Below are 23,391 nucleotides of genomic sequence, written 5' to 3' on the forward strand. Positions count from 1 at the left end.
ATTGTCCGACTTGTCCGAATAGCTGACCTGTCACTGACCCAACGCACTCAATAGGCGATCGAGAGCAGAGGTGCACTCTGTCAGAAGATTCGATGACCCAAATGGGGTTCTGGGAAGGAGTACTATAACCCAATCAGGGTCCGACTGTTAGCTGCAGAGAGGGGTGTGATGCAGGCGTTGCACTTTAGTTGTGGGTGCCGGTCCTGACCCGTGGTAGTCCTGTTCGGATCCAATTTGGTCCGTACTTATCCTGATTCTGGTCTGCACCTGTTCTATCCTGCTGGCACCTGCATTATCGGGGGTCCTATTCTTTATCCAAGCCCGTGCCCAGGGTTGGTCTTCACACCATTCTAGGTAAATATAAAAGTCGTAAGGGTATGTTATTGTGCTGTTTCCCTTTTTACCCTTCCTATATTTCAATACTTAAAGAACGTTTCGTGATACTCTCACATCATCTTGCTTTGATATTATTCTTGATTGATCAAGCCTTGACTAATTTAGGGTCCGTCCGCGACCCCTGAGGAGGAGGGAACGTCCGCAGGGGCTGCGGCGTTCCCTCCGAGCAGTTTAGGATGTGACCGCCAGGGTGGCGGTCACATCCTCTATCTTTAACATTGCGGCGGGTACAGCTTCAAGCTGCACCCGCCGCAAGGTTAAAAATGCATGCATCGCATTTGCATGCACAAAGAGGCAGGCACCGCGCAGTGCCTGCTGCTTTGTGCAGGCAAATACAGGGGGGTACCATAGGTACCCCCCATGTGCACCCCCCACCCCCCCTTCACCCAGGGGGCCCATTGCGGGCTCCCGAAGTGAAAGTCTGTATGCTTTTCCACGGCGGAAAAGCTGCCGCGGAAAAGCATGTCTTTCCCACCATCCTAATATTCCTGGCGGTGTCTGATAGACACCGCCAGCCATGTTAGAGCTTTTCCACCGCGGTCGGAAGGCGAACGCGGCGGAAAAGCTGCGGACGGTCTTCCTGACCCCCCAGCCATCCTAATCTGGCGAGGGGTCTTTGAAGGGTCCGCAGCGGTTTTTCCGCATCCTTCGGGCCGACGGACACTTCAGCCGGCCCGGAGGATGCGGAAAAACCGCAATCCTAATCGGTCCCTTAGTATGGACATTGACATTTAAAACATTATTTAGATAAAGCGTTAAAATCTTTCCCGAGTCTGTGGTTATTTTATGAGTGCAAATGTTTATCTACTACCTATTTTCTTGCTAACTCCCTTTAACCCTTAGGACTCTAGGTACCGGTGACTAGGATTGGTAAGTCAAGGTATAGGTCCTAAAAGAAAAAAGTAATATTGCTGGTTCGACGTAGGTTTACCTGTTCAAAGTGTGTATGTGTTTATGGGCCCAGGTGAGTATGGTAAAATTCTGGGCAAGTGAGCTCTATCAGCTGCACCTAGCGTCCTGTATAGAAAACATACATGTGAGATATGCAAGGGACTACTAACTTGTTGGTTTTGAAAAAATGCATATGTTCCATTGTTGCTTCAGACTGCAACTAAACAGAAGAACACCCCTGAGTAGTGGCCAATTGCACCACTCTACTAGCCAGAGCTCGGGAGGGTAAACTAGCCTTTGAGGCTGCCTCTAATGTTAGTATTGGAGACAAAATTATTATCTTTAAGCTTGTGCTGTGAGATTATCTTCGACCATACTACTTTTGAGAGCTGTGACAAAGCAAAGCAGTCTTCTACTGGCAAATATAAATGTGAATTTTAGTGGCCTGATCCTCGTTATACACAATATATATGAAGGCTGACAATTTGGAAGTACTAAGATGACCAGATTGCTCCTCTTTTTACATTTTGCAATTATGCAAAAACAGCCACATCCTTTTGTAGTTTTCTTAATATAGCAGCATTAGATTCTGTCCAGTTGTTCCCTGTGACTACCCGATACAATAGGACAGCCTTTTGGGCATAGGGCAGAAGATATGTGTGACCAAAATTCAAGATTCCCATTAGTGCTTGGAATGTTCCAAGAGTGTTGGGGGCACACATGTACCACAGTACTTTCGGAACTTTATTTAAAATTTAAAATGTTAAGCAGGTGGCAGATCCTTCTATTACCTTGCAGACAAGACCTTAAGCAAACTCCCCCCCCCTGCATCCGATGAAGCCTGACACTGCACCAGTTCAGAATACCTCAAGACCTGGCTCTTCAAATGCTGCTTGCACCGCCACTCCCCCCAGTGCCTTGAGACAAACCCCTGATTGATTGATTGATTGTATTAATATCTCTGGTTCTACTCAGGGGATTTTTGTCATTTTGGTGTCATTTTGTCACTAAAACGTATTAAACATGTTTAAATTGGTTTGTGATTTTTATTTTGTTGTGTTTTGACTTCATTACTGTGTTGGTACTGCATAAATACTTTACTCTTTGCCTGTTAGGTAAGCCTGTCTGCTCTATGCATAGATACCAGGGATTTGACCGCAGGTTGATTTAATGACTTTAGTGGCTCACCCTTAAAAACACTCTGATTATTACTTGAGCCGGGTGGTAATCCCCCACCTATTGGTCTAATGTCTTACAGCAGGTCGAAAGGCAATGAAATTACAGCTCAAAAACATAGCAGTACCAATTTTGCTGAACCCTTACAAGTTCCGTCCCAGCCGTCTCAACTCCACCACTAGCAACACTCTGCACACTGGGTGGCAGATGCCACAGAAACAAATGTAGGACCACTATATGATCAAAGGTATTGGTACTCACAATTTTAGTGTAACTACCTCTAATGCTTATTGAGCTTAACACATACCAGTTGGACTGGGGGCACTTTTGAGCCCTTGCAGAGCATTTTAAAATATTATTTTCCCGATGTCGTTACTGTGGGACCTCAGGAGACTAGGAATACATGTTGGGTACCACTGTTGTGAAACTCCAACATTTTAGGGGTCACATCATGTAAAATCCATTAGTTCTCGGAGGCCTTGTCTGTATTCACAAAGAAAAGGAAAATGTACAGGTAATACTCACTTCTTCGCCTGATTTGGGCTTAAAACTCAAAGCTCTTAGTAAGCTTGTTTGAAGTAATTCTATATCTATATCAGCACCATAATTAATAATGACCTGATTACCTTGAAGAAAGCTGATAAACATGTAGAGTGGATCTGCATGTGGAAACTTAAATATATACAGTACTTTATTCTCATACAATATCATTTACAAATGAGCTACGAAGGAGACTAAATCCTTATAATATTCTCTTAGAATATCCCAGGCAACAATAAACAGAACTCCTAAATGAACTCACCTCAAAGTGTTCAGGCTTTGTCACATCTCCCTGTTCACAAAATTCTTGCCACAAAATAACATAATTTTTACACATAAAATAGTAGACATTAGAGACTCTACTGTTAAATGATCCTGCACTTATGCCCTATCTACCCTTTCAACTCAACCATCTGAGACCTTGTGGTTATCTTTCTTACGACTAGACCTACCTGCTGTTCTTAAACTTATAGCAAGATGTAGACCGGACTCACCATTAGACACCATCCCAGTCAAATTGCCACCTTTAGAATAGGATCCTCACAACCTGTGCATTCCCCTCATTATGTCCCTCTGCCCAAACTCTCATCATCTTCACTACTAAGAGACCTTCTGGTGTGCTTGCGAAAACATAAATACAATCCAAGAGAAAGGCATAGGAGGATGTTCTAAGTCTCACAGAGAGATCAGAGAATATTTTACTCTTGCAGAGTATAGATAACAAACACCACACTCAATCACCACAATCAGCATACACACAAACATTGGCATTCTCTCAAAATTAGTATTTATTTTGTGCTAATCTGATGTAAATCAGGTGAATAAAAATGATCATAAATGATTCATCAATAATGAATATTATTAGAGTGAATAAAATATAGACCCCAAACATTGTTCATCACACAACCCTGCTCAGTTACGTTAGAAACACCCTATTTGCTTTATGGCATCATATCATTCCATTTGGTGTCTCTTATTTACAAGCCCCTTGCACCGCCGGTGCGTCACTTTTAACATGGGAAAAAAGGGATGTACCTGCAGCACAAGGGGCTTGTAAATAATCCCCCTGTTATTTTCAACAAAACCACTTTATTCCCTCCCGCTATTTACCATTGGCTCCCTCCTCCGTCGCTCTTCTTCGCAGCCTCCTAAGTTGTTCCTGCAGCAGATACAATACTTCCGGTCAATGCTAAGGAGCCCTGGCCAAGCATGGTCTCCTTATGCTTCCTTTCTTCATCTTTTGTTTATCAGAACTTTTTTTTTTTAAACGTTGCTTTCAGTCCCAGACCCTTGCTGTTTCCGCCTTTCGACCACCCTCTGACAGAAGCGCAGCATTTCCAATGTAAATGCTACTGTGCTGGACACCAGTTTGTTGTAATTTACCTGTGCCGCTTTTTAGGTCTCGGCTGGCGTTATTAGCGCAAATGCACTGCTTCGCCATGCAAGGCTTTTGGAATCGATGCGGTTTGCGAAATTCACTTTCGGTTCAGACCGTCATTTTCATTGGTGTGCGTCATTTGACATCACCAATTATGCTAATAATGTCGAGTACCTCCTGGTTACCACACTGTCCGCGTTAGGCCCCGCCCACTGGGATTTGATCTTTATGGGGGCAGATTGACACTCTTTCCTTTAAAGGACAGTGTTGGACTTGGGCCTTAGGGCAGGTTCACCCCTAATCTTTTTGCTTTTATTTGTGACCCTGTGTAGTGATTTTTGGGTCTCTGCGCACTTTTCCCCTGTGTCCCAGAGTGAAAGTGCGTGCGTGTAGTATGGCTGGCCTGCCCTCCCATAGGAATGCATGGGGAATGTGTGTGTCCCTGGTAGTTCCTGATGTGTGGGGAGTGCAGGCACGAGTTTGGTATGTGTGAACTCGTGAGAGCGAATGCTGCAAGATGGTGTCTGCGGCATGTATGTGTCTAGAAGGGAAGTGCTACTTCTGGACATTGATGTATGTGTGCAGTGAGGGTGCTGGAGCGTGATTGGCTAGAGCTGGCTGGCATGCCAGGCTCCAGGAAGTCTGGATGGGTCTGCCTGGTGGTGAGTGTGAGATCAGCATGAGTGATGTGTGGGAGGAGTAGATCTGTGTCCTGGATGGGCTGGGTTTTTCCCCACACAATGCTGGCTCCGCCCCCCTGTGGTTTGTCTAACGACCCAAGCCTCCCCAGTGAATGAAAGGGGTGGTTGGGCCATCAAGGGTACTCCCAAGCCAGCTGCAACTGGTTTCCCCCACCCTGCACCTCCAAACAAAGGATTTTATGGTATAAAAATGGGGCTGTGTCCCCACAGAGGTTGTTCTACTTTTGGATCCTTGCCAGAGGGGGCTGTTGCTGCTGCTGGGGCCAGGAGGACCGCCACTTGGCTTGTCTCCCTGCCTGGAGACCCAGTGTGCTGGCTCTGGCCCTGCCTTGCCCCTCTGCCTACCTCCAGACCCTGCTGGAGCTTTGCTGTGCCTGGAGGCACTCTGATTTTGATTTATAGCGCTAGGCGCGCTTTTATTTCCTTGAAGCGCTGAGCGCGCTTCTCCTTTGCTCCCAGAGCGCTTGGGAGCGCTTTATTGACATTGCCGGTGCCCACCCGGCATTGGAGCCGATTTGCCGATTTTTGGCGAGCGAGTGCCCACCTCGCTTTCTATTTTAATTAGAGGCCGGTGCCCACCCGGCATTGCCCTGTTGAGATTTTATTAATTAAATCCGGTGCCCACCCGGCATTGCCCAGGAGATCACCGCCGCAGCCTGGGAGCACTGTAAATCGTTGCCGAGCCGCTGCCTACCGCGACCCGGAAGTCCCGCCTCCTGAGCCCCCAGGGCCGCGCTGCCATTGGCGGCCCCAGCGGAAGTCAGGCAGAGTACGGCGAGACAAGGCCAGGCGGGAGACGGAGCAAGCAGCCGGCCGTGCCGCGAGGCTCCCCGTGGGGAGAGGAGCCCTGCGCTGCTAGGAGGCTCCCCGTGTGAAGAGGAGCCCCGCCCGCCACGAGACACCCGGTGAGTGACGAGGAGGGAGAGGGGCCGCGGGACACATTGCCGGTGTCCGCCCCTCCCCCGTAGCGCGATCTCGCGCGCACTGTTGTGTGGAGCCTCGATAGGCTCCTGGGGGCATTACCTGTTTTTGAGTCCCCCGTGAGGGACTCCACCGTAGCCCAAATTTGTGATTAGGAGCCCCGAGGCTCCTGGGGCCAATTTGTATATTTCGAGCCCGAGTGGCTCAGGGCATTCCTTACTTCGAGCCTTGCGAGGCTCACAGCGCAATTGTATTCACGAGCCCCGAGGCTTGAGGGGGCAGTTGGTTTACGAGCCCTGAGAGGCTCCTCGCCCATATTGATTTAGAGCCCTGAGAGAGGCTCTGGGGGCAATTCATTATTTTGAGAGCGCTGAAGCTCTAGATTGCGCATTTGCTTTGCGAGCCCCTGAGAGGCTCCTTGTTCACCTTTGTTCTTGAGCCCACGAGGCTCCAACGTTGTGCATCTGTATTTACAACTGTCCAGCACTTAGTGGACAGTTGCTACGTTTAGGCTTTGTGTGCTGTGCTGCCTGCGCAGATTCCCTGACATTGAGACTCAGGGCATTTCCAGCCCTTGCGAGGCCAGTTGGCCTGGGGGACAATTCTAGTGTTGTGCCATGTGCACCCTGCGCAATTTATGATTTACTGCTTATTTGATTTCTGCGCAAATATTCTACCTGCACCTCTGAATGTGTTTTAATGTTTCATGTGCAATTGTTTGTTTTATCACCTTTGCTAAAAGTGACCTGCTTAGGTGGTTCTTTATGTTTTTATTCCCCTTTGCTAAAAGTGACCTGCTTAGAGGAATGTTTGTTTTTACCTTTGCTAAAAGTGACCTGCTTAGGTAATTGTTTATGTTTTATCCCCTTTGCTAAAAGTGACCTGCTTAGAGGATTGTTGGTGTCATTACCTTCGCTAAAAGTGACCTGCTTAGGTAATGCCTTGTGCTTTTATTTCCCTTTGCTAAAAGTGACCTGCTTAGAGGAATGTTGATGTTTTATTGCCTTTGCTAAATATGACTTGCTTAGGTGATTATTTTAGGTTTCCTTCCCTTTGCTAAATGTGACTTGCTTAGGTGATAGGTTTTCCTTCCATAGGTCCTGATGATAAGGTCCTAGTTACCTGCGTGATTTCCCTATAGTGTTTAGGGTGGCGTAGGAGGTATTTTCCCTTTACCAGTAGTTACTGGTTGTATGCTACATTTTCTATTTCTGTGTTACAGTCATTATATGTTGATGTGCTAAAGTGTTATACCTACAAGTATTATTTCTAACAAGTGCATACCCCTGACAGTGGCCCAGGTGGCCGTGTCCTGTACATAATCCCTTGTAAATCTTGCCCGTGCCTGTTGGCACATTGTAAAGTTGTGTGTTATCTAATGTGTTTTTATTGTAATACAAAGGCTATTTTTGATATAACCTTGTGTGGAGTTTCCTTTGTGGTGGGCCTAGGGTGTTGTCGTTGGGGTGCGCGCGCAAACGCTTTACACATCGCCTCCGAGATTAGCCTTGCTGCTCGCGCCACGTTACCTAGAGGGTGAGCGGGGGTTATCTTGGTGTGTGACTCCCTTGCCCTGACTTAGAAATGGTGATCCCTGACTGACCTTGGCGCAAGCCTTGGCCAGCCAGAGGTCCCGTTTCTAACATTGGTGGCTAGCGGTGCGAATTGGACTTGCGTTTGCGCTGTACCACAGTGGCAACAGGCCACACTACAAAACTCTGCAATTTTAGATAAACACATTTTGGGGATTATTGTTTTTTAGGGAAGTTCAGTTTTGCTTCTCCTGAAAGGTGTCATTTTGTAATTTCTGTTCAGTACATTTGTTCCCCGCCCTGCTTCCAGAGTTTGGTACCTGTGTCACTTGTGGTCAGGTTGAGAAAATCAGGGGTGGTAGAAACTGCCTTACCAGTCCGAGGGGAGGGTGTGTGTGAATGAGTGGTGTGTTACACTGGACAGTGGAGTGCAAGTTCTCTGAGATAGGAATCTTGCTGAATTTTGTAATTGTGTACTCCTGTGTAAGCTCAGACCCCCAGGTTCCCTGTGTCAAACTCTTCTTGAGAACGTTCGCCAAAATGGAGCCTGTTTTTGATCTCTGTTGTCTTTTTAGGTACAGTAGGTCAGAGCTGGTCAGATTCTGTGAAGATGGAGGCATGGAGGTGAGTGAGTCGGATACTCAGTCCCAGCTTAGGGACAGCCTGATCCAATGGCAAAAGGGTCAGTGGGATCTTGAGTACAGTGAGAGAGAGAGGGCCCGGGCCGCACGCCAAGAGGGTGGTGAGTCTGTGGGGAGCCCTGAAGATTCTGATGAAGAATGTGAGTTGTATGATGATGACAGTGGATGGATATCAGCAGATACTGAGGACCCCATAGATAGGAAGTCCCTTGCTGGGTCCAGTGTCAGTGCCCCATTCCTTGTCCTGTCCCCAGAGGAGTGGTTGGATAGGAGGGAAGAGCGGGAGCATCAGCTAGCGATGGAACAGCTCAGGTTGGAGCACGCCAAGCTAGAGGCTGAAAGGGCCTTGTGCAGGGAGAAGGTAGCCTTAGAGGATAGGTTATCCCCTGATTGCAGTTGTGGTTTTCTGGATTCCCCAGGGAGGGTTGAATCCAGTGGTGGCAGCTATTTGAGTATTAGTGTGGACAGTCCCACTCCCAGTTCCCCGAGTATGTTGCCTGCTTCCCCCGCAGAAGAGTTTGGGTTGAAGTTCAGGAGACTTAGGAAACAGCCTCATCAGTCTTGCGAAGACTTTGAGGACGAATGTTGTGGAGCACTGTTTGATTGGGAAGAGGCTCACGTGAACAACAAGTCTGGCAGTTTATTTAGCATGGTTGTCACAGAGCACCTGCTCAGTTATTGTTCACCCGGGTTGCGCCAGCACCTGTTGAAGTTTGGATCGTTTATTGCATGTGAGCTTGCAGCGGAAGCAGAACGCTGGGACAGTGCGAGAGGTTCTTTCGAGTCACTAGTGAGTGATTCCAACAATAGTGGGTCAGGTGTCTTCCAGCCCAGTGTGGTGGAGGAGGATGAGAGTAGCCCAGCTAGGTCCCTGGTTAGTGAGGAGGGTGTAGGGGCTGACTGCCTGTCTCAGTGGAGCGGGAGTGAGTGTGTGACCGAGAGTCCCCAGACGCCCGAAGCCCTGTCACAGAGCCTGGATGGTTTCTTTAGGGAACACCAGGAAGGGAACCTAGACTTGCCTGTTAGTTCACTTGAGGGAGATCTCCTAGTGTGTAGAGGACCTGGAGCATCTGTAAGCGGAGCTTCTATGGTTCTAGAGTCTGGCAGTACCGCTCCGGTAGGGAGGGTACAGGAGTCCAGCGAAAAGAGTGATAGGGGAATAGTATGTGAGTCCCCTGAAGTCCTGGAGTGCCAGGCATTGGTTCCGCCAAAGGTTTTAGACCAGAGGTTGGAAGGCCAGGTTCAGGATCCGCCTGACCTGAAGGGTGGGACTACTGTAATCAGTGTCCTGACCAGTTCTTTTTCCAGAGGTACCGCCCCGGTTGGGAGGGAGTAGGACTCTGGAAGGGGGTGCAGAGGGTGGGAGAGCCCACCTCTGACCCCGGTGCAACCTGAGGGGTTAAACCCTAGGTTGGGAGAATGTTGTTTAGAGGGAACCCCTCGCAGGAGGAGGAGGAACCCTAGAAGAAGAGGTAAGGGGAGGAGAGCCTTCCCTGAGACTCCTGGTCTGCCTGAGGTTGTAGACCCTAGGTTGGAGAACCAGTGGCAGTCTAGCCCTGTCTTGCAGACAGGAAGGGTGGAGAATGGCTATTATGTGCCAGGGGTTACTACCCCCCACTTTGTGAGTAGGCAGGATCCAGTGGTACCTGGATGGCCTAGGGCCTGGTCCTCGCCGAGGGCAGCTGGAGAGTACCAGTGGGGTAGCCCAGTTAGTCCCTACAGTAGTTTTAGAAGGAACCCTAGGGGTTCACCGTGGCGTAAAACAGGAGGGTGTCCCTGCAGTTGTGGGCCCGCGTCCTTGTTTTATCGCCCCAAGCAGGGAAGTCCATCACGGTGGTGATCGGTCTGCCCTGCGTTTTGGCTGGAAGGGGGTCGTGTTGGACTTGGGCCTCAGGGCAGGTTCACCCCTAATCTTTTTGCTTTTATTTGTGACCCTGTGCAGTGATTTTTGGGTCTCTGCGCACTTTTTCCCTGTGTCCCAGAGTGAAAGTGCGTGCGTGTAGTATGGCTGGCCTGCCCTCCCATAGGAATGCATGGGGAATGTGTGTGTCCCTGGTAGTTCCTGATGTGTGGGGAGTGCAGGCACGAGTTTGGTATGTGTGAACTCGTGAGAGCGAATGCTGCAAGATGGTGTCTGCGGCATGTATGTGTCTAGAAGGGAAGTGCTACTTCTGGACATTGATGTATGTGTGCAGTGAGGGTGCTGGAGCGTGATTGGCTGGAGCAGGCTGGCATGCCAGGCTCCAGGAAGTCTGGATGGGTCTGCCTGGTGGTGAGTGTGAGATCAGCATGAGTGATGTGTGGGAGGAGTAGATCTGTGTCCTGGATGGGCTGGGTTTTTCCCCACACAATGCTGGCTCCGCCCCCCTGTGGTTTATCTAACGACCCAAGCCTCCCCAGTGAATGAAAGGGGTGGTGGGGCCATCAAGGGTACTCCCAAGCCAGCTGCAACTGGTTTCCCCCACCCTGCACCTCCAAACAAAGGATTTTATGGTATAAAAATGGGGCTGTGTCCCCACAGAGGTTGTTCTACTTTTGGATCCTTGCCAGAGGGGGCTGTTGCTGCTGCTGGGGCCAGGAGGACCGCCACTTGGCTTGTCTCCCTGCCTGGAGACCCAGTGTGCTGGCTCTGGCCCTGCCTTGCCCCTCTGCCTGCCTCCAGACCCTGCTGGAGCTTTGCTGTGCCTGGAGGCACTCTGATTTTGATTTATAGCGCTAGGCGCGCTTTTATTTCCTTGAAGCTCTGTGCGCGCTTCTCCTTTGCTCCCAGAGCGCTTGGGAGCGCTTTATTGACATTGCCGGTGCCCACCCGGCATTGGAGCCGATTTGCCGATTTTTGGCGAGCGAGTGCCCTCCTCGCTTTCTATTTTAATTAGAGGCCGGTGCCCACCCGGCATTGCCCCGTTGAGATTTTATTAATTAAATCCGGTGCCCACCCGGCATTGCCCAGGAGATCACCGCCGCAGCCCGGGAGCACTGTAAATCATTGCCGGGCCGCTGCCTACCGCGACCCGGAAGTCCCGCCTCCTGAGCCCCCAGGGCCGCACTGCCATTGGCGGCCCCAGCGGAAGTCAGGCAGAGTACGGCGAGACAAGGCCAGGCGGGAGACGGAGCAAGCAGCCGGCCGTGTCCGCGAGGCTCCCCGTGGGGAGAGGAGCCCCGCGCTGCTAGGAGGCTCCCCGTGTGAAGAGGAGCCCCGCCCGCCACGAGACTCCCGGTGAGTGCCGAGGAGGGAGAGCGGCCGCGGAACACATTGCCGGTGTCCGCCCCTCCCCCGTAGCGCGATCTCACGCGCACTGTTGTGTGGAGCCTCGATAGGCTCCTGGGGGCATTACCTGCTTTTGAGTCCCCCGTGAGGGACTCCACCGTAGCCCAAATTTGTGATTAGGAGCCCCGAGGCTCCTGGGGCCAATTTGTATATTTCGAGCCCGAGTGGCTCAGGGCATTCCTTACTTCGAGCCTTGCGAGGCTCACAGCGCAATTGTATTCACGAGCCCCGAGGCTCGAGGGGGCAGTTGGTTTACGAGCCCTGAGAGGCTCCTCGCCCATATTGATTTAGAGCCCTGAGAGAGGCTCTGGGGGCAATTCATTATTTTGAGAGCGCTGAAGCTCTAGATTGCGCATTTGCTTTGCGAGCCCCTGAGAGGCTCCTTGTTCACCTTTGTTCTTGAGCCCACGAGGCTCCAACGTTGTGCATCTGTATTTACAACTGTCCAGCACTTAGTGGACAGTTGCTACGTTTAGGCTTTGTGTGCTGTGCTGCCTGCGCAGATTCCCTGACATTGAGACTCAGGGCATTTCCAGCCCTTGCGAGGCCTGGGGGACAATTCTAGTGTTGTGCCATGTGCACCCTGCGCAATTTATGATTTACTGCTTATTTGATTTCTGTGCAAATATTCTACCTGCACCTCTGAATGTGTTTTAATGTTTCATGTGCAATTGTTTGTTTTATCACCTTTGCTAAAAGTGACCTGCTTAGGTGGTTCTTTATGTTTTTATTCCCCTTTGCTAAAAGTGACCTGCTTAGAGGAATGTTTGTTTTTACCTTTGCTAAAAGTGACCTGCTTAGGTAATTGTTTATGTTTTATCCCCTTTGCTAAAAGTGACCTGCTTAGAGGATTGTTGGTGTCATTACCTTCGCTAAAAGTGACCTGCTTAGGTAATGCCTTGTGCTTTTATTTCCCTTTGCTAAAAGTGACCTGCTTAGAGGAATGTTGATGTTTTATTGCCTTTGCTAAATATGACTTGCTTAGGTGATTATTTTAGGTTTCCTTCCCTTTGCTAAATGTGACTTGCTTAGGTGATAGGTTTTCCTTCCATAGGTCCTGATGATAAGGTCCTAGTTACCTGCGTGATTTCCCTATAGTGTTTAGGGTAGCGTAGGAGGTATTTTCCCTTTACCAGTAGTTACTGGTTGTATGCTACATTTTCTATTTCTGTGTTACAGTCATTATATGTTGATGTGCTAAAGTGTTATACCTACAAGTATTATTTCTAACAAGTGCATACCCCTGACAGTAGCCCAGGTGGCCGTGTCCTGTACATAATCCCTTGTAAATCTTGCCCGAACCTGTTGGCACATTGTAAAGTTGTGTGTTATCTAATGTGTTTTATTGTAATACAAAGGCTATTTTTGATATAACCTTGTGTGGAGTTTCCTTTGTGGTGGGCCTAGGGTGTTGTCGCTGGGGTGCGCGCGCAAACGCTTTACACATCGCCTCCGAGATTAGCCTTGCTGCTCGCGCCACGTTACCTATAGGGTGAGCGGGGGTTATCTTGGTGTGTGACTCCCTTGCCCTGACCTTGGAAATGGTGGTCCCTGACTGACCTTGGCGCAAGCCTTGGCCAGCCGGGGGTCCCGTTTCTAACAGACAGTAAGTACTTTGTTTTTAATTTGCAGCGCCATCCACACGCTTGTTTTCTCTGTCTGTCTCTTGCTTTCTCTTTATTTCATCTAGGCCACCTTGCCTCCATTCTCTCTCCCTTTCCGCAGTGTTTAATTAATTTTGCTGTCTCCATTCCCATTCTTATTTACTGCTCGGCGACTATCTAATTTTTTTTCTTCCTTTCTGTATTTCATTTTTTTCTGCTCTCCACCTGCCCCATACCTTCTGTCTCTCCTCCTCTGCTCATTTCTTCTTCTTCTCTGAATACGTCTTTGCATCTCCCTGCCTATTCACTTCCCTCCTGATTTCTCGCCCACTGTCTCTTCTTCTGATCCCGTCTCTCCCTCCTCATGCTGTTCTCCGCATTCCCTCCTTCAATTAATTGTATTGCTCTGTGCGTTTCTTCCCCTCCTTTAAAACAATCCTGCACTAGGCAAATGAGGGCAGGATGTGTATTTTAAAGTGTGCGTTGCCAATCAATCAATCAATCAATCAAACATTTGTAGAGCACGCTACATACTCGTGAGGGTCTCAAGGCGCTTAGGGGTGGGGGGGCTGCTGCTACTCGAAGAGCCAGGTCTTGAGCAGTCGTCTGAAGGTCAGCAGGTCCTGGGTCTGTTGTAGGTTGGTAGGGAGAGTGTTCCAGGTCTTGGCGGCGAGGTAGGAGAAGGATCTGCCGCCGGCGGTGGTTTTCCGGATGCGTGGAAACGGGAGACAGACCACGGCTGATCTGGGCACAGGCTCGAGCCCCAGTCAGGACGGCAGCAGCGTGGGAGAGTGCTCCCAGGTGGTGCTGCTGAGGCGGCAGGGGGTGACCCGGCCCTGGAGCAGGGTCAAAGGTCACCCTGCACACACCGTTTTAATCAAAATGCAGTAGAACACAGAAAAAATGTAATTGTACGTCGTGGACAAGGGTAGGTAGGTAGGTACCTCCAGATTTGTTACTACTAAACGGAATAATTACCATCCCCTGTTCATTGCTCACAATATCAGTAAAACTGTTTGTAAAGTTTGAAGAAAGGGCACATTACCCCTTCCTTGAATTCTGCAAGTTAAATAAAGGGAAATTGCAGTACTTTGTAACTCAAGATGAAAAGCTCCTCTAGAAAACTACTGCCTTAATTAGGTCAATAGAGCTGTGAGGAGATGTGTTGGTGAGTCGCACATTTTCACTTTGTCATTCTTCCGTGAGGAGGAAGACCAGGCCACTTAGCACCGGGACCCTGTCTCACACACGAAATATCTGCGGCAGATCACTGTTCAAAAAATGATCCTAATCTGCTGTGTTTTATGTGCTTCAGTGACTATCGTACTGGGTACATTATATGTCTGCTCTCTGCTTTTGTTCATCCCTTTCCACCTCACGACGTTTGCTTTGCTTTCGGTTAGACTTAGAAATGCATTCTGTTCGGCCTTGCGGTGTAAATTGCTGACCATAAGAGTTTTAATCTTATCTTCTCCTCTGATAAAATGTTGAAATCCTGGGCAAATCACTGCACCTCCAAATGCCAGTGGGCATTATTTCAAGCAGCCATTAAAATATAAGACGCTTAGAAGCTGCAAGATTTAGGGGAGATGTAAATTGGACAAATCTGCAAATGCAGCTTTCTGCTCTACGGCCCTGGTGTAAGTTAGTGAGAAACATAAAAGATGCAAGGGTGGTACAATATGACCAATAGCAAGCAGTACGGATGATTCCCAATGAGCTCTTGGCAAGTCCCAAAGCCACCACAAACATTGTAAATCAGAGGGAGCTCAGGGGGCTACTGTTCCGGGTAAAAGGTCATACGTAAAATGGCCCAGTCTCCCTTCATGTGTTCTTACTGAAGGCGACCTGCGTTGCTGGATGTCTCGTGGTGAGAGTATTAGGACCTGGATCCCCCAGCATGCTCCCCGCTCCGTCCTGATAACGTGACAACCCACATTAAAATCATAGACAGAGATTTTCGTGGGTGTAAAAACGGCCATGTTTAATATTTGACATTTCATAAACATGACAAGGCATTTCAAATTCATTATTTACAGTTATCAACACAACTTTATTATTGACTTTCCAGATCTTCTTGGGCAAGACTCTAATCCTCCAGCACTAAGGAGCCTTCCATCTCGCATCTTCCGTGCAGAGCATCCACGCAAGATGCAACCCACCTGCGCACATGAGGAGTGGGCCCCCAAACCTCTGATCCTTGTCCGCCCTCTCCAGGGGCCCACTCTCAGACCACCAGGCTGACCAGGGACCCAGGAGGCTCGTAACCTGTCACCCTAGCCTCCCCAGCCGGTGTCATATTTTACAGCGGAGAGCTTACCGTCTCCCCCCCTCAGTGCTGGACTAGGGAGTACGCAAGGCGGCTCCCGTCCATTCCGTCAGTCAATTTTACTGTTCCAAGGTCTTTCTACCGCAACACGCCGCTCGATCCTACTGAGCTAAAGAGACAGGTGGGTGGAAGTTAAACTAAACAAGGAGGGAAGAGGGGAACGCTCCTGGGAGCCCGCAACCGGTCCGGTGCCGCAGAGGAAGAAGAGACTGGGGTCCCTGCCCCATGAACCTAAATAGGTCCCCAGTCCCCGCCCTCTGCACCACCAGAATTGCGTCACATTATGCCCTGGAAGTACTAAGCGGCCGATCGCCCCTTAGGGCTGACCAGCCGCCCCTAAGACTAGACGAGGTAGGGGGTGGGGGCCAGGGGCCCAGGTCCTAAGTGCACGCTTCTCGATGCACGCACTTGGCATAGGACCTGGATCCCCCAGCATGCTCCCCGCTCCCTCCTGATAACTTGACAACCCACATTAAAATCATCGACAGAGATTTTCGTGGGTGTAAAAACGGACATGTTTAATATTTGACATATCATAAACATGACGATAAATTTCAAATTCATTATTTACAGTTATCAACACAACTTTATTATTGACTTTCCAGATCTTCTTTGGCAAGACTCTAATCCTCCAGCACTAAGGGGCCTTCCATCTCGCATCTTCCATGCAGAGCATCCATGCAAGGTGCAACCCACCTGTGCACATGAGGAGTGGGCCCCAAACCTCTGATCCTTGTCTGCCCTCTCCAGGGGCCCACCCTCAGACCACCAGGCTGACCAGGGACCCAGGAGGCTAGTAACCTGTCGCCCTAGCCTCCCCAGCCGGGGTCATATTTTACAGCGGAGAGCTTACCGTCTCCCCCCCCCCTCAATGCTAGCCTAGGGAGTACGCAAGGCGGATTCCCGTCCATCCCGTCGGCCAATTTTACTGTTCCAAGGTCTTTCAACAGCCACAAAGGTGACCCGGGCCCACAGGTCCGTCACCTTCCCCAACTGCGCTCTGAATGAAAGACCCCAATCGTCCAATCTAGGTATCTGTACCAATGTCCGATAACTGTACTCCATCCCTGTGATAGCTCACCTCACCAGAGACCATTCAGTGTGGAATATGAAACAAGCGGCCCCTCACTGAGCACAACCTGGCCAATTCTCCCTTGAGCCGCATCACAATGTCCGATAACTGCACTCCATCCTCGTGATACGTCACCTCACCTGAAGACCATTCGGGTGGAATGTACCACAAGCAGCCCTTCACTGAGCTCAACCTGGCCAATTCCCCTCACCGAGACATTCCAGGGTCTGGCCCGCCTTCCGGGGCCGCCTGCCTCACCACAGGAAGTCAGTCCCATTCGAGCCTCCCGGCTTCACCACTCGTCGCTGCCATAGTCGCCTCGTAGCGTGATGCACGAACGAGTGCACCAGTACCCATACCACCATTGCGGGCATACTACTGAAGAGGAGAGAAATAGAAAAGTCAAGCACGGTTATTGGCAAATCATCAGCATTCTTGTCCCAACCATTCGGCCGAATGTGTCTCTTATAACCGTCGGACGACCATCGCCAGGCCTTTCCATCGTGCTGTTTGGTAAGCCTGCTTCTGCAGCTAGCGTCGCCGCACCTGTCCTGACCAAGTGGGACGAATATCCTAACGCACCTAGTCCCAGTCCCGCTAATACTAACCAAAACAGCTACATTGGTACTGTACCAAACAGTCGCCAAGCTCCATGTAAAACCCAGGCTCCTGGCCAAGTATGACCGCATTCGGGCCACCAGACAAGCCGCCACGCCTATCGCCTGACCCCGCTGGATTCTAACCCCCTTTCCCTGCCTTTGGTTTCTTCCGGGTCCCCTTCAAGTCCCCTGGAGTTCACTTTGTATCGTTGAATTGGATGCCCCCCGCCTGATCGGATCTGGATGTCCCCGTGATAACCCTGAGTCGGAAAGCCCCAAAAACTAAAGGACAATGAAGCGGCCGTCCCCTTATAGTGTGCAGTCATATGCTGAGCTGCACCTGTAGGAAGGACATCAGGGATGCCGGGCAAGGGTAGAACATCTAAGGGTTCTCGTCAGTCCCGCCAGGGCTCATCCAGCTTGGCCCACCCTGCCAGGCTAATCTGACCACAAGGACCCCCCGGGACACGCTCTCCTGCCAGTGTCGCAAAGAATCGCACTGCTGACACATGAGGCCTATCGTGATGACAATGTCACTGAAATGTTTGGCCTGGGCGCCCTCTGTAACGGAGCAAAGGGGTCACCAAGTTATGCTAGCTTCGGATATTCCCCACCCCATAAAATGTCTACGTAAATGAAGTTCCAGGGTGTAGGGCTGAATTTTTCTCAATTACTGATGGCATTCCCCATTCCGGATTGCATCGGACCCTTATAATCCTCTGCACTTGGCAATTTCACCCATCTCAGGCCAGGGCTGTCTTGTTCCCTCCCCATTGTGTCCCCAAAACATTGCCAGCTGCGTGTCCACTAATCCCTCCTCCTGCTAGGTTGTACTGTGACCCACAATGCCGTCAGACCCAGCCCGAATGCCTCCGCCATGGGGACCAGACAGCCAGGCTCCCCTGGCATTCCTTCAAAACTGTTCAATGCTCCCACAACTTGATTTAAGGACTCCGGGCCTGCCCGCCCAACACCAAAATTAACCCCCCGGCACCAACCCTGGGGTCACAACAAGTTTTAGTGGATCATCCGCTCCAATCAGTGTGTGGCACCGGCATTGCCTCCGCACCACTCCTCCTCTTTCTCATACCCCACCTCTCTTCCTGCACTTGTTGCGCTAAATACCAACGTTCGGAACTTACAGAGTGCCTTTACCATGAGTGCGGGGGTCACACGACTGGGCCACTAGTGCTCATTACAGCACCGAAAACCCATCTAAGGAAAGATATTGGTTCCTTCAAAGAACGTTTAACCTGGCTTAAATGGAGCAGGCACTCTATGTGCACATTAGCTATTTCTGACCTCCAAACTCTGGTTAAACAAGCACTACCCACCAGACAACCATCAAATGTCGGAGCATGTGCCCACTGTCAATTTCATGTTCTGAGCCAATGATTCATTCTCTTGTTAAATCAATTGTTAAGGTACAAGTTAGCTAATCTTTGAGCATGCTTCGACTTAAGGTGTTACTGCCTCTCAAGAAATCGATCTGACCACACAAACCAGGCCAAACATTGCCACCTGTGAGACTTTAAGCCAACTATGCACTGAGCCACTGCTTGGTATCCAAACACAGTACGCTTACTCTTTAGGTCAGGACACAGAGCACCAGGCCTGTACTCTACTTCACAAAGTACACTTACTCTTTATGTCAGGACACTTAGATTCTGGGGGGCGTGGCTTGCGCGCCGCTTCTGCATGGCGGACTGCGCTTGAGCTCCGAGGCAAGTTCTCCCGTCGGGCTGATTTCTCCGTTCCCCGACTGCCCCTGTGAGCGGTAAAGGCAGCCTTCAACAGCGGAATATGAAGGGAGCTGAGTGATGAGGTTTTCCTGCTGTTTTGGACACCGGCTGCATGATTTTTGTCTGACGCTCGTTTTCCTCACGGACGGCCGCCATTTCCTGCCCCTGACGCAGTTGGCATTTTCTCCTCAGGAATGCCGTTTTCGCTACAATGTTGCAGGTCGTGGTGGCTGCCCAGGGAGTTTCTTCTATGATGCCTGCAATTGGTAAAAATGTTTCCTTTTTTATGCTATTTTCTTGCTGCTTGGCTGGGAATTAAGTTGCCTACGCGCTATTTTCTCTCAGTGTAGTTATCTCATTCAGGTGTGGAGCTTTTTCCTGCGAACTCCGTGCTGTGCCCTCCTGAATTAACTGTAGCTCTATCATTCTTTAGCTACCTGTCTGCCCTGCATATAAGTCCGCCGCTATTATCTTATAAGCGCCCATTGAGCTCAGTGTGCTGTATTTCTTATTTTGGGCTGAAGTCTGCGCAGTTTTTGCTTTTCTCTTTCCTTCAAGTGGCTATATATTTTTTCTTTGTGGTTACTCCTTCATGGCTACAAGTATGGGTCGCTCCACGAGTAACAAAGACGCTAAAGATGTTGGCACGTCACTGAAAAGACTTAAGTCGGTGTCTCCTACGCCTGAGTCTGCTCAGTCAGACACTACCTCCACGCTGGACACCATATTAACGCGCCTTAATGAGGTGCATGATATTGCACAGTCAACAAAAACTAATACGGATTTGCTGCAAGTGGAGGTGTCTGCTATCAGGAATGACTTTAAAGCCCTCTCTCTTCGTGTATCTGCCACGGAATTTATTATTTATTTATTTATTTTGTGATTTATAAAGCGCCTGGTGACCCGAGGGCATCCCCGCGCTGTAAGGTTGTGAAATCCAGGAAAGGGAGACCAGGGCCTATTTGGGGAAGAGGAAGGTTTTAAGTTTTTTACGGAAGAGGGTGTAACATGGTTCAAGACGCAACATGCGAGGAAGTGCGTTCCATTTTGAAGAGGCATTTACCGAGAAGCGACGGCCACCGGAGCGCGACTTCTTAAATCTTGGGACTATGGCCAGATGTTCATTGTCAGAGCGAAGGTTTCTAGGGGCTTTGTAGGGGATGACCATGTCTTTGAGGGCGGCAGGTCCGGCCCCATTGATGAGTTTGTGCGTGGTGCACAGGGCCTTGAACTCTATTCGCTGGCGCACAGGGAGCCAGTGCAGAGATTTAAGAGCCGGTTTGGTCGAGGCTCTGGGAGGGAGGTTCAAAATGAGTCTCGCCGCAGCGTTTTGTGCACGTTGGAGTTTGGCCAAGGTGGTTTCAGGAGCGCCGAGGTACGCGGCGTTACCATAGTCAAGCCGCGCTAGTATAAGCCCTTGAACCAAAAGTTTCCTGGAGAGGGGGGGAAGGAGAGGGAGAATCTTGCGAATTGATCGAAGGAGCCCAAAGCAGGTACCAGCGGTCTTGGCTGCCTGGGTCTTCATGGAAAGGTCCTGCTCCAGCCAGAAACCTAGTGTTTTGATTTCTGTCTTGGGTGTGGGGATTTCACCGAAGGCGTCTGGCCAAACTGAAGGAGGAATGGAGGACCATTTATTACCCAGAAGCATGATTTCGGTTTTTGTACCGTTCAGCTTCAGGGAGGATTCGCACATCCAGGTGTGTATATCTTGCAGGCAGTTCAGTAGGATTTCTGGGTGGTTGTCCAGATGGGAAAGAGAAACGACAAGTTGGGTGTCGTCAGCATAGTTTACTATTTTTATCCCGTAGGGGATCACCACATCTTCCAAGGGGGCCATGTAGACATTAAACAGGGTGGGACTAAGCGAGGACCCCTGGGGCACTCCACAAGTAAGAGGGAGGGGGTCTGAGCGAGAGTTGCCGTCCCACACCTGAAATGAGCGACCGGAAAGGAAGGATTCGATCCATGCATGTGCGGTTCCCACAATTCCTGCCCTGGCCAGGCGATGGAGGAGGACACGGTGATCTACCGTGTCGAAAGCGGCACTGAGGTCCAGGAGGATCACTGCCACTGATCCTCCTGAATCCAGGATACATCTTGCCTCCTCGATGACGGAGAGGAGTGCAGTATCTGTGCCTTGGCCCGGCCGGAAGCCTGTTTGGGACTGACGTAAGATTTTATTCGTCTCAAGGAATTGGGAAAGTTGCACGTTGACTAATTTCTCAGCCATCTTGCTGATGCAGGGGAGGAGTGATATGGGTCTGTAATTGGCCATATCGACCGGGTTCAAATGGGGCTTTTTCAGCAGGGCCTTGACGACTGCGCTCTTCCATGTGGAAGGCACTGTGCCATGGGAAAAAGAGATGTTAATGAGGTCCCTGATGGTGGGGGATATGCTGGGAGACACTGTTTTTAAGAATCTGACGGGTGCCGGGTCCAAGGGGGATCCGCTTCTCATTTTGGCCAGCGTGGTGGTGACCTCAACGAGGGAGACTCCTCTGAAGGAGGTCAGCCGCGGGCTGGTAGTGCAGGCGTCTATATCAGCCGGATTGAGGGGGCTGATCAGGGGGAGGGACTCCAGTATCCGCATGATTTTGGAATCAAAGTAGGCGGCTAAGTCCTTGCTTCTATCCGGGTGGGAGGGGGGAGCAGCGGGGGCTGAGGGGATGTTGAGCAGTTCCTTGACTATCAGGTAGGATTCTTTGGCAGAGTTGGCCGCATTTTTTATTCTATTATCATAGAATGTAATCTTGGCTAGTTTTATGGCCGTTTTATAGCGTCTTACCGCGCTGTTGTAGATGTCCTTGTTACTGTGGAGCCAGTCTTTCCTCCACAGTCTCTCAGCCTTTTTACACTCTTTGCGGAGGTCTCGGAGTTCCGAGGTGTACCATAGGGCATTGCCCATTGTCCTATCTTTGATCTCACGATTTTTTATAGGAACGATCCTGTCAAGGGAGGAGGAGATCCAGTCTCTGACTTGGGTGTCAGCCTCGGATGGGTCCGCCACAAGACTCGGTGTAGAGGAGTCCAGAGCATTAGACCAGTCCACGGCAGAGAGTTTGGCCCACGATCTATCTTTGGAAAAGATAGAGGGTTTATGGGGTTTCCTGATAGCCCCAGGAATATGGAATACGACCAGGAAGTGGTCCGTCCATGGGAGCGGTTGGGAGCTAATGAATTGCAGAGAGGGGATGTTCGAGAACACCGGGTCGAGAAGGTGCCCTTTTATATGTGTTGGACCGGTGTTGGCAAGCAGAAGGCCATGAGCCGCCAGGTCACAAATAAGGTCAGCTGCTCCTATATCCAGAGGGTCGTCAAAGTGGATGTTAAGGTCGCCTGTTATTAGGAAGTTCGATGTCAGGTGGGCCGAGGAAGAAACAATTTCCAAGAGGGACGCTGCAAAGGGGGCGAAGTGGCTGGGAGGCCGGTACACCAGGAGGCCTGACAGGGAGCTGGTCGGGGCTAGCTGGATCGTGAAGAGACAGCTCTCTGATTCCCGGGTTGCCATCTCGTTGATGCGACAGGCGAGGTGGTCCCTGTGGATGATAGCTAGACCACCTCCTCTTCCTAAGGGGCGTGGTTGAGACAAGATGAGAAAGCCTGGGGGGAGAGCCAGTACAATGTCGGAATTAGAATGCTCGGTAATCCACGTTTCTGTCAGGAAGAGTATGTCCAAGTTGAGATCGACGATGAGGTGGTTAATAAGCAAGGCATGCTTAGAGAGCGATCTGCAATTGAGTGTCGCAATTTTAAGGACAGAAGGGGGGACCGGGGGTTTAGGAAGGAGTAACTTAGCCGGTTTGCATTTGTTGCAGCTAGAATAGGAGACGTTAGGATCATGCGGGGCAAGGCATAAGCTGTTTTTACTGGGTCTTAGGCTAAGTAGCTCTCTACGTGAGTAGCTTACCTCCGTGCTGAGGGGGACAAGCAAGGAGTCTGGCCCTAGGCCCGGCCGTGCGCGGACGGGCGCAGACGGGCTTGCCCTAGGCGCGCCTTCGGCGCGCAAACGGCGCTCCCGCTGCGCTCGACCGCTGCGCTGGTATGGCCGGCACATTTGTAGTCTCCTGGGGTGGGCGTGGCCTCGCAGTGGGCGTGGCTATCGCCTTTAGGGCGTTCCTGACTAGCGAGGGGTCGCTGTTTCAGGGGGTCGAGGAGGGCGGTGACAGCGCGTTTGAGTCGGCGCTTTAGAGCAAGTGAGCCCAGTGAGTTTAAAAGTTCGAACAGAGAGCAAATAGTGCAGTTATAAAAACATCAACAAACACAGTCCTCCGGCTTCCGCCTCAGAGGATGACACAAACAATAAAAAGCGCTTTCAATCGGCGTTTTTTGTAGTCTCCTGGGGTGGGCGTGGCCTCGCAGTGGGCGTGGCTATCGCCTTTAGGGCGTTCCCGACTAGCGAGGGGTCGCTGTTTCAGGGGGTCGAGGAGGGTGGTGACAGCGCGTTTGAGTCGGCGCTTTAGAGCAAGTGAGCCCAGTGAGTTTAAAAGTTCGAACAGAGAGCAAATAGTGCAGTTATAAAAACATCAACAAACACAGTCCTCCGGCTTCCGCCTCAGAGGATGACACAAACAATAAAAAGCGCTTTCAATCAGCGTTTTTTG

The sequence above is a fragment of the Lissotriton helveticus genome, chromosome 5_1, assembly GCF_964261635.1.
Source record: "Lissotriton helveticus chromosome 5_1, aLisHel1.1, whole genome shotgun sequence".
Taxonomy (NCBI): domain Eukaryota; kingdom Metazoa; phylum Chordata; class Amphibia; order Caudata; family Salamandridae; genus Lissotriton; species Lissotriton helveticus.